At 36.5% G+C, this 12,433-nt stretch overlaps 1 protein-coding gene across 4 annotated transcripts in view; it reads right to left on the bottom strand.

The window, feature by feature from the left end:
• Window positions 1–12,433, bottom strand: part of mam (neurogenic protein mastermind) — a 199,925-nt gene that overhangs the window by 38,821 nt on the left and 148,671 nt on the right. The gene's annotated exons all lie outside the window — the stretch shown is intronic.

Here is a 12,433-nt window from a genome sequence, read left to right as displayed (position 1 = left end):
CCACGTCTATGATACGCAAGCTATTTGTCAACAAAAAGCCCTACACTAATTATGTAGAAAATGAGATGCTGGTAAAATAAGTTTTCACGTATATTGTAGATTGTAATATAGTGAACAAGAAATGTAATAGACAAAAGGATCTATCAAAGATACTCCGTTTTATACAATACATCATATCCCAATCAAGAACTATCCATTCCTAAGTCTTGTTTCCATTACATTTTTTGTTTGCCACATTATAAGCTAAGTTTATGAAAACGAAGTCATCCCAAAGTTCCTATATAATTAATGCGGGGTCCTCTAAAGGAGAAATCGTATCTATAATTTCGAATTGGTTCTTTCTCGATTACTTTCTGAGACTTTCTGATTCGCGACTCAACGCACGGGCGACTCGAGAAACGCATCGCTTCCCCGATTTCAAGTTGTCGCACCGCACGTAATACGCGATCCGTTACATGTCGCGTGAAGTAGCGGAGTAATGGGAATCGGATACTTCGGCCGCGGCTGCGCCATACAAACTTCGATCGCCGCTACGTCAACCCAATGTACAGCCACGAAGAAGGGCCGTTGCGCGCGCGGCATGCTCTCGGCAAATCACCTTTGACCCAGATTAGGGACACCACTTTGCTGACGCGGATGGGGGACGCCGCGCGAGTATATTAAGCCGATGCGACATTTGGAATTGTGCGCGTTGGTCGCTTATTATAATACAAGCGATGCGTCTCCCTTGGCGAGAGGTTTCTGAACGACGTTCATCGGTACGGTGGTGGCAGCTCGTCCTTTTTACCCTCTACGAGCGTGTTCATTTAGCGTGTTCGGCGTCGAGTCACGTCATGCTAGTCAAAATTCCTTGAAGGTTTCGACACGTTTTATCCCTACTCTCCGTGCTCTTCCACTTCTTTCTTCTGACAATCCTTTACTCTGACTTCTTCTCTTTTCGCTTCGTAGTTCGCTCTTTGCTAGTTTTGCTTGAAAGACTGACGCATCTTGACGAATTCACTGCGGAATGTTGCCGAAATTAAGTGCCTTCTGAATTCTGCATTACTCGCGTAGAGTAATTTTTTTCTTACACCTACTCTAACATTATATTTTAATTTTTATTTGTTTTCTTCGATTTATAGTTAAATAATGATCATGAGAATACTTCATGCATCCTTTAAACAAAGATGTATGTGTAAACAATATTTTTAAATTGTGAAACAATAATATAATAATATATGTACAAATATAGTGTTCATATAATTTGTGAATTTATAACATCCTGTCCTGAACATCCATACGGGAATGAAAATAAAGATTTAGCGATTAAAATGAAATTTTCTTTGGATCATTAATATAAAATCAATATAAAATAAAAATCCGCGAAAGCAATACAAATATTACTTTAGTTAATGTAATAAAATTTATTTATACATTTATTTATGTTAAACTTACGAGCATTATTTTAACGTATGACGACTCTTGCGTGAAAAGACGGGAAAGCGGGAAGCATTAAGGCACTCGTGAAACTTCGATGGATGCTAATAACTTCCGAACTCTCGTCTCCGTTTCTCTTAATGCGTATCAAGGGGGATCTTTGAGATGCGGTGGCAAAACATTAATTTCAAATCGTGGATAAATGTTTGTTCGGGCGGTCGTGTTCTTGAGTTACAGGGAGGGTGGCGTCAGAATAAGCTAGGAGGACCTCAGTGTTGGAACCACCGCAGAAGGACGATGCTGCTTACGGTGGCGGCTATTGGGAACCAGGGAATCGTGCATCCTCGGAGAAAACGGTGAAGGAGAAATACCATTGAACAAGAACGGGAAAGAGACAGAGAGAGTAAAGAATAGTACTACGTGCTCGGGATGCCAACTCTTCGAGGTGGTTTATATGGAACAATCGCACAAGAGTGAGCCATGTGCCAGGGTGGCTTTCGGGAAAGCTGTTAATGGCTGGTACCTTCGGAATACACGACGGGCTCTCGAGCTTCTCCAAACACAACTACAACGAATTGAAATGGAACTGTGTTTGCGAACTGTCCTGTTGGATCACGAGGTAGCATCTTCTTGATTAATTCGAACGTTATTTTTTTTTCTTACATACAGTAGATGTCGTACTGATATGGCGACGTGTAGCATGCTATAATAAGGTACTGATTTAACGAGGACATGCCGTGTCCACGCAAAATCTCTATGTTTCTCTTCGAGAAATTTAGCGTTGTGCTAACCGCAGGAAGTGTCATCGTCACCTATTAAAATCACGGAGCAATAAGAACGAGATATAAAATGCCGGGCACCATCGTCGGCAACTGCGACATGCAAGAGCTCACCGTCAACAGCGAAATATTTCGAGCAAGTAGGTCGTAAGAACTTCTAATTAAACGTCCGAAAATACGCACGGTGCGAGTATTTTGGGATAGAGCGGTGCGTGAACGACGACGAAAAGATGTCGAGTTCATTGCACGCCGACCGCCGCGCCGTGCCGGTAAATGTCTACAAGATCCGTTTCATCGAAGATATGATCCGTATGATTTTTGCGGTATATTAACCCTTTTGTTACGCAAATTTTTCTACTGAGCATATTTTGCTGAATTTTAGTATGTGGGAGTTTTTGAGGTCACTAATCACAAATCTGTGAAACCAAAATTTTAAAAATAAAAATAGCGAATTCAATATGGCGGTCAAATTGAAAAATTAACTATTTATTTACGTGTAAAATATAACAAGTATAAAAAATATAATGAATTAAAAATATTGTATCAAGAATATGTATTTCATTAATATCTTTTTAATCTGCCATTTAAAATTCGCCAATTATGAATGTAGATTTGACATCAGTGATCTTGGAAACATTAATATAAAGATTTTAAAGATTGCCAAATACATAACGATACCGAATACGTAATAAATCGATTATTAAATACGTAAAAACATACAAAAACTGCGACGAGAAAGGTGTACCTTCTATGTAACAAAGGATTAAAACGGTGCGGCAACAACAGCGCAACGAGTTTGACCAATATTATATTTATCCGTTTTTATCGTACGACAAACTTTTTAAGCATTTTGATTGGCTGCAACAGAGAGATCGGATAATCTCTCTGTCTCGCAGCCAATCAACAGGCTTGAAAAGTTTTATCCTATGACACATAAAATATTGGGCTTTATTAAAGTAATACGGTCTCGGGGAATCTCTTTCTATTTCATTTAGACGATTTCATTGAGCTAATGCATTTCTTCGCAAATTAATCGCGATTGAATCTCGCGTTCGATACGACGACGAATCCACTAAAAGTGAAAAAAGATACAGCTGGACTCGCACGACACGAGAAGAGGCGCGATAGCGAAAATGAAATAAGTAGCACGTACTTTTATGTGCGACAGCCATTCTCTCGATGCGCACAGTTTAGAAAATCTCATGTTATTACATTTACAGAGCTGTGGTAGACGATGCTTTATCAATCCCAGAAAAAAACGTTTCAATGATCCGCTCGGAATTCCCACTCGGATTCGTCTCTGTAATACGCCGTAAATGAAACTTCATTTAAATCTCTGCCACTTTGTGCGACATATCTCGAAGTACACAAGCAAATCTGTCGCATTAATGTATTTATAAAGATATTCTTCGTAATTATGATTGAAATGTAGGACAAAGTGTAGATGAAACGATGACACAAGTCACGTAAAATTCGTAAAGCAACAATGTAAAAACGTGTAACTCGGAGACAGAATCGAAGGTTCGTTTCGTCTCTACAAAAGTTCCCTTAACTTTTGCAAGAAACGCAAGTTGCTGCAGTTTGCGCAAATTCTCAAAAAGTTTCAATCGTATCTGTTTGCATAATGTTAACCAGAACTTTCTACACGCCTCCGAACTTCATATACGTCTTTTCTATTAAATAAACTGCGAATTCCCGTTTCTCACGCGACAAGCATTTCCGTTGCCTAGCTTGTTAAGTTTACATCGACGTTCCGTGTTAATACAGATTCCAAGTTCACGACTAGACGTACTTCTTCGAGCACGATAAATCGCCACGTACAATCGATTGCGTGTATACGCAATAAAGTATAAAGATACAGAAACGTGCTGGATAAATTGGCGAGGAAATAAATTGAGTTTCTGGTGGGATCGATGAATTATGCGAAAATGCACTACACAACGTTCAACGCAGAATGCCATCTCGTTTAGAAAATTAATTATGTTTAAAAGACAGGCATTATACATCGCATGATTTCCCGCGTGGCTCATTAGAGCATAGTCTGATACTGCAGTAAGGCCACATTGCGATTTCGTAATTGCGTCCGCCGTTGGATACTTCGAGCCTTCCTCGAACGGAATCGATTTATATCGCGGTAAAACCTCGCGTAAATAAGCAGTGAAGTTGCATGAAGATGTTTGGAAAACATGCATATTCGATAAGATGCGATCAATGTCTAGATATAATACGTACGTGTGCGTATTGATTTTCCTAATATCCAGGAAAAATCGTATTCGAAATAACGTCTCATATTATAAACTATATGTTCGACCGTGTTGCGTGCTAAACAATATTAAAAAAACGTTCTACGTGTAACGCCAATGTATAGGGTCGTTTGATAATCACAGCTTTTGCAATAAACGCAATCTAAAGGAGAAACACTGTTAAGTAGAAAAGATAAACGGCCAATAAAGATTAATATTGATGTATGATATTTAAATAATTTATTATTTCGATATTAAAATAATTTCTTTAATTTAATTAAAATTTCGAAAGACATTTTAACTGTACAAAGCCTTCATCAATAGTAATGATGAAAAATTGCATCAGGAAAAAGAACAAAAAATATGTATACATAAATGTAAAGAGAACAGTATAAATATTATACACCAGAAATAAGAAGAAACACCATCTTACGAGGAATTAAAACTTCGAAAACTTCGTTGATATATAAAACCTTGCCACGCAATCCCATGGGACGATCACCAACTTATCGAACAATATCTCCGACAATAGCAATACTGCTGCCATTAGCAAAATGAAAGCTGCACTGACTAAGCCTAACTTATGACTTTAATTATCGCGTAGCCATTACGTGCTGTTGTTTGCCGTTGACGTCGGCCTCTTTTCATAAAGCTGCGAGACTTAGAGTACTTTGCTATTACTAAAGAATTAATGATACCGCAAATTTGTATTGCAAAGAGTGACTTTTAACATACATAAGGACAAGTGAAGTTCGCAAATAGAGAATAAGGATGAAAGAGACAAATGTTTTTCCTCTATACGTTGAGCAGAACTCGATTATTGCTGTAATACGGAGATGTCAGCATTTTAATTGAAAACGTTATTCGCGATATGAGCTGAGCTTACTTTCTCCCCTTGATAACTAATATTTTACGCTTTGCTCATTTCTTTTTACTTTAATGCGCGTTGATAAGAACGAATCATGATCGTTTTCGGCTTTAGTTGTTCGGCTCGATTAGTAACCCGAATTCGACACACAACGAAATAAACTTTAAGTGCGCTTTTTTTAATGCATGGATTTTAAAATGAGCGCAACTTTATTAGACATTTCTTTTATATAATGTTTAAATTTTCAACATTAAACGTCCGTGTCCCAATGATATCAGAATAAATGGGAAAAAATAAGAATTCTGTGATTTAATTTTTTACCCGGGAATAAAATGGGGCGATTTTTACATCAAACAGCCAGATAATGAAGTCTCACAGTAATTTTCTTTACTGATTGAGAATCAAACTTCTTACGTTTATTTATAGAAAATGTATTATAGTAAATCTACATATCGATTTCTAATACTAATAAATTGTAGAACAATCAATAACGTACAATAATATACAATTTGAAATTAAAAATAGTGACTGTTAATTGAAAAAAATCACCCCAGGTGATCGTTTGCGCAATAAAAACCTAGGAAATAAATTCCGGAGTCAACATTCGATGTCAAATGAAATATTTTGATGTTACAAAACGTACTTTTGTTTTTCGTTGAAATATTTATTCCTTTCCTCGTCATTATCCCGCTATTAAATTCATGTTTTCTGTACGCATCAGCCATCGAATCATATATCGCGCTACCACGGAATTTTGTTTGATTTTACTATTTGTTGTACAACAAGAGGGACAACTGGGGCGCACAGAGACAGTCGGAGAGGGATAGATATCAGCGTCGAGTCGTTTTAAAATACGTCTGGGAGACGGCGTTGCTTTCAGAGGAACGAAGAGCTTTGCGCGTAACGGAATGGCTCTCGTGGAGTATATGACTGCGAGATGAACGACGGGACGAGATAGACGGGTGTCTGGTAGATAGGTAGGCAGGCACGAGAGAACGAATGGCGGGAGAGACCGGACGTAAAGGGAGATGCATTGTTTACAGTAATGAAAGCGTAAATAAGTGATGAGCCGAGCGACGGCATCGATCTCACTCGGCGGGCCCTGCCTTCAACTCGCTACGGCACTGTCCCCCGGCAAATTTACCCCGTCCCAATCCGTCCACCCTGGAAAGTCTATCGAGGCTTCCAGGGGGATGTGATGTTTTACCCCCACGCCCTACGCTTTCGGTTTAATAACCTTCTTTCTGATGTCATCCGCGGCGAACTACCAGCAGCGGCGTATGCTTTTCCGAAATTATGATTAGAATTAGCTTTATTTTTATACCCCGTCGCGAAGATCCAGCGATTTAACGCGAATAATAAAAATACATGTCACCTGTAAAGTTTAATCAATAAGAAATACTATTTACCGAATATCTAACTTCTCGTAGATGTTTATGATACGGGTAATATCGTTTTGATATATATTTCACAATTTTGTTTATCTCTATCATATAATACTCATCTAACAGTGTACCATCGATAATATTTACTCGACTTTCCCCCTCGAGCGTAAGTAGTATAGCTAACGTATGGGCAGACGGACTTTATATATACGTATATATATATATATATAAAATAGAAATAAAAATATCGCACGAATCAATTACGCAGTGATCGTAAACGTTATAATAATATTTAGACGTGAGTTTATCTAATTATTTGCAATCGACTGCGACATATATTTGTATAAAATACTTTTTATACGCGAAGTTAAAAAAACTGAAATGTGAATTTTAATATATAATCAGTTCAAGTAAAATTATACACGATGAAATATTTTCGGCATCCACCTTCGTATATATGTATTGAGAAAATATGGAGAAAACGGTTTGAATTTCAGAATATAATTGCGTACAGTAAAATAATTATGATTAGGAGCTAAGTGCGAAATTAAGGAACTGAGATATGAACTGAATATATAATCGGTGCAAGTAAAATTATACACGGCGAAATATTTTCGACATATACCTTCGTATATAAGCTGAGAGAAAAATTTGATATTTGAGTATAATTATAGTTCATTTTTATAATTATTACTGCTACAATATTATAATAATATTACACTGAAAGATTAGATGCTGCAACAATTTAGATAGTAAAATATGGTATAGCATTTTTATATGGCTGCAGCAATCAGTTTTTGGTTGTAGCAGCAAATTTTTAGTTGCGTTAGCCTATCGAAATCATGTACTGACATTGCGGATAGGCTAACGCAACTAAAAATTTCCTACTACAACCAAAAACTGATTGCTGCAGCCATATAAAAAAAAAACGCTATGCCATATTTTACTATACTGTTACAGCAGCCAATCTTTTTTTTTCAGTGTATATATATTTACAGTTCTATATACCAAAAAAATATATAGTTCCAAAAAACGACTATAAAGTTATGATTACTTTATACCGACATGTGTAAGAATATATTATATATAAATTATTACTAACATTATAACAGTAATAACTATAAAAAACCCCAACCATTTACCATGCAATAGTCACACGTACGCCAGAAACTTTTCTTCCGCTACATTCGCGAAGTAAGAGAAAAAAACAATATCTGTTCGATTTTTCGTGTAAACAGAAATAATTAACATTTTCGTTATAATTGTGCTATGACGTGACATCATTGCTCGCGCACATCGGGGTTGCAAAACTCCGAAAATACCAGCCCGGACTGAATTTTCCAAGCAACGCCGGGTCAACGTTACCGTCGCTGCCGATCGATTTATCGCGGGTCCGCGTCTCGTGAACATATTTACTCGATTAAAAGCGTTCACTCGGCACATACTCGGCATGCACGTTTTTAATCTGCTTCCGACGTATCGGACCTGTCGTGCGCGTTTGTGCGCCCGTTCACGACGGGCAGCTTTGCTCAAGCTGCCGGGTGTAACTTCCGTCGTCGTCGAGAATAAACGGCGCGACACAACGGACGGTCCACACGTGTCTACCGCGAATGAAATTAACATTGAATAAGAGCCGCGGCGCGCTTTATGCTTCATTGAATCGGCCATAAACTCTCTCGCGTAACGCGCAGTACGTCTTGTTTTCCCGCCTGCGCATTTGCGCCTCGCAAGCGCGTGTAACGTGTCAAGAAGGTTTATTGTCGATGTAAAAAATAGGAAATAAAAAAAAAACGTTTGAAAAAGCGAGAAAAATGAAAGGATAGTTTTATGTGTGATACACACACACACACACACACACACACATTATCCGACGCGCGCGATTAGAATAAATTGCGCGATAAGCACAATAGATCCATCGCAATGCGATTTTATCGCGTCACAGGATGACAAAACAATTTGACCACACAGTTTTGTGTTATCAAATCATTAGTAATGTATATTTACGGAAAAACAAACCGGGAGTGTTGTGTCTTGTTAAATATTAAAAATGGTAAGTAACATTCAAATGATCACCATTAACTTTACATTACATAAGGTTTCAAGCGCCTCAGGAACGCATCAATAAAATCTATCAATAGAGTAGCCTTCAGTTAATTAATCAATAACAAATTTTTTATGCAGAATCTTTTTTAGTATTTAATAAGATGTAACTAAAACTCTTTAAAGTTTGTTTTTTTAAATATACCTGTTACCGATTATACCTGTTAATGATTTGACACACATTACGGCCAAATTCTTTTGTCATCCTGTGAGTCGTACTCCTGCAAAGTAATAATATAATTACAGTTAAAGATATATCGTTGCAACGGATCGGCTAAGCACAAATGCGCCAAGGACACAATATACGAACATCAAAGTACAGCGAATTATGGCCGATAGTGTCTTAATAGCCGTGATAAAAAGTATACTGTTGCTGTCATTGGACCATATGTGTGCGCACATTTAAATGATTTTTTTTTCTCCCCTCTTCTTCGCGTTCTTATGTATCTACAAAGAAAGATTTGTTCCACTTTATATGCGAACTACCTTGACTCAATTCCAACAAATAATTGCGGAAACAGATGTGAATCATCATATTTTTCTTTAAGATTCTACAATAGGCGAGTACAACGATCGATAGCTATTCAGTCAAAGTGATAATAATAATAACAATAACAATAATAATGATAATAATAACAGCAACATAAAAGTTTCCACAAAGATAAAAATAGTTCTTTTATCTTTCTGAAATTTCCGATTTTCAACTTTCTGCAGATAAAGTTTAGTACACTGAGAAAAAAATGTCCGATATTTGTGTCTATAATTGCATTGATAAAATAATTGTGATTAAGAACTACATCTTTTCATAGTTATTACTGTATAAAGTGCTAATAATAATTATATTTATAGTTTTGCCAAAATATAATGGAAATCGAAAATAATAATAATAATGATGCTACACTTAAAAAAAATTGATACATTGAAATAAAGAATAAAATCCTTATTTATATCGTTACAAAATCGCTGTCTTAACTATTTAAACTGTTTAAAAATTTAGAGTTTTATTGATCCAACTCTGTCTCTCTCTGTCTCTCTCTTTCTCTCTTTAAATTAGTTTTTAAATAATTGAAGCATAACTGACAGCGATTTCATAATAATGTGAATAAGAATTTTATTAACTTTATTTCACACACACACACAATGTACTAATTTTTCTTTAAGTGCAGTAGCGCCATTATTATGTTAATTTTCGATTTCCATGAAGAAAAATACCTAAGAAAATGTAGGAATAAAATAATTCTCGAATGGGGTTACGAAAAAAATTGTATCCATCTTTCTTTACCCGAGAAACGTATTCAGCATGGTAAAATACGTCAAAGACTAGATACAAAGTACGATGTAACAGTAGAATATTATCGAAGTATCGGCACGATTGCGTCGCGCAAAGCATCATGCAAGGATGGTCACCAAAGAGATCAGCATTGAATCGAGCTTACGTCACGTTCCATACGTCCAAAGACAGTCTCCGATATCATCGGGAGCATCTCGTCGCCGTTCACCACGCCTGATTATCATATCTTCGTGCGTCGCGTATAGATATCGGGAGACTAAATGAAGGAGTCAATAAACACTACGCGCTTATTAAACAGAAATCGACGCTTCAGTTTGAGCAATAATCTTATCCAAATATATTATTGACGTACGTTGACGGGACAATGATATTAGAAAGCTATAGATATATAATTATTAAACGGCATAGAAACGACGAAGGAAATTAATTAAAGAAATGAAGTAAATAAAATGAATGTACAAAACGTAACGTAGTTATCTAAGTGTTACTTCTATTTGAAATAAAAAGTGCAATTTCTATTCTCCCGTCTCGTTTGCATTCTTTATATCTTTATTTACGAAGGTTGTCGTCAACAACTTACTGCACAATACATACAAAATCAATTACGTTTCAATTTCTTCTAGAATCTTAATTAGCAATTTGGTAATATTTGAGAATTCAATGAATTCTTAGCAATGCAAGGGTACAGAAGTTTATCAATAGTGTGCTGGCAAGTTTACCGTCGTTTAATTTCCACCTTATATAATATTATTGGCGAATAATTAAATTCTGCTGAATTCCATTTTGGTTCTACCATCTGACAATCGGATAAATGGCTAACAAGCATTTAAATGTAGCGTAATATTTATTAAAAATAATATTAATTACAAGATCTAATTCTTTGTTCACATCGTATATAATTAAAACAATTTTTATTGAAGAAAAAAAGTTAATTTCCGTAAGTAACTACCGAACGCACATCAGTATTCAATGTGATCGACATTTCTTTCTTAGCTAATGCGAGTGATCTATGTTCATTAATCCAGAAAGAAGATTAGACTCAGACTAGTCAGAGAGAGAGAGAGAGAGTCAAGATTAAACGTAGTCGAACAAGCGCGCGGGAGTTTGCCGTGTCATCGAGAAGGAATTGGTAGCTACCACGTTAAAAATAGCGCGATGGCGGCGAAATGATTCCGCTGGCGGAGGGGAAGGAAGAAGAAGGTCTAGATAGCCACGAGAGAGACGTCGAGCTAAATTCTTGATTTACAAGTGGAGCGGAAGCGACTATCGCACAAAGCCGTGGCTCGCGCGTCTAATGCACTCGTAAATGAATTTTATCGTCGCCACGGTTACGCGGCCAAGCCAGCTGGAGGCTGTGCGAGTGGAAAATAGAGAGGCTCCAACGGTGGGATCCTCTCTGCGTAGATATCGCAGTTTGATGGCCACATTGTGTATCTATTAAGATGTTACTTCGACCCACATTGTGATAAACGCGCGAGCGAGTACTAAAATGTGTGTTTTTTTGTTCTTTTTCGTACACGATTAAGATATGAAAATGGAACGTTGTCTGTCAAGAATGGAAAATATCGATACGTTAGAAGGTGATACGTGTGTCAAAAAATCAGTAATTTTTCACAGTAGAATATTTTAAAAATTCTGAATTGGAAACGACATTTTTAGGATGTTGAGTATACATATTTCTGGAACTTCACCTCCTTTCCATGTTATTCTTTCAATTGTGATGCGTTTCTCTTTAAAACTATGTCATACGTTTTTAAAATTCGAATACTGCAATTCTAATGTGAAGGACGCTAATTATATGGAAAATTGCGTCTCGATAAAAAAAAGTTGTGGTAAAAAAAAAAAATGTTATACATGGCTGAAACAATGAATAGTTCTTGAACTATGGTATATCAAAGGGGTGCTCTTGAACACAAATTTTACACTTTTGATATATTATACCCGGGAATTTTCCATATATAATTAGTGCGTGGTCCTCTCATCCCCTCAGAGACTGTGACGTTTTTCTACATAAGCAGGTAAACTACAAATGAGTCATTTTTTTATATAAACAAATATATTAGTCTTTAAAGTTGATTTCCATTTATCATCCGAAAAATGTTATTTTTTTACGTGTGTTACTTTTATTTTTTGTAAAAAAAAAATCATTGTATACGAATCAATAAGATCTAAGAATTTAAATGGAAACCAAATTATCTATCATTTTAATATCATTAAAAACCATACTGTACACAACACACACATACAAGAAACATCTCTATTATCCATTCTCGTGTACGTTGCAGATTTATGCGTCAGGGAGTGCGTTGTTGCAGAGGGGCGGCCTGCTCGATCGAAAGAACGCGTTTACA

Source organism: Acromyrmex echinatior, chromosome 19 (assembly GCF_024713525.1).
Source record: "Acromyrmex echinatior isolate Ae372 chromosome 19, ASM2471352v2, whole genome shotgun sequence".
Lineage (NCBI taxonomy): Eukaryota > Metazoa > Arthropoda > Insecta > Hymenoptera > Formicidae > Acromyrmex > Acromyrmex echinatior.
The sequence above is the reverse complement of the archived record's forward strand: the minus strand, read 5'-3'. Positions and strand labels throughout refer to the sequence as shown.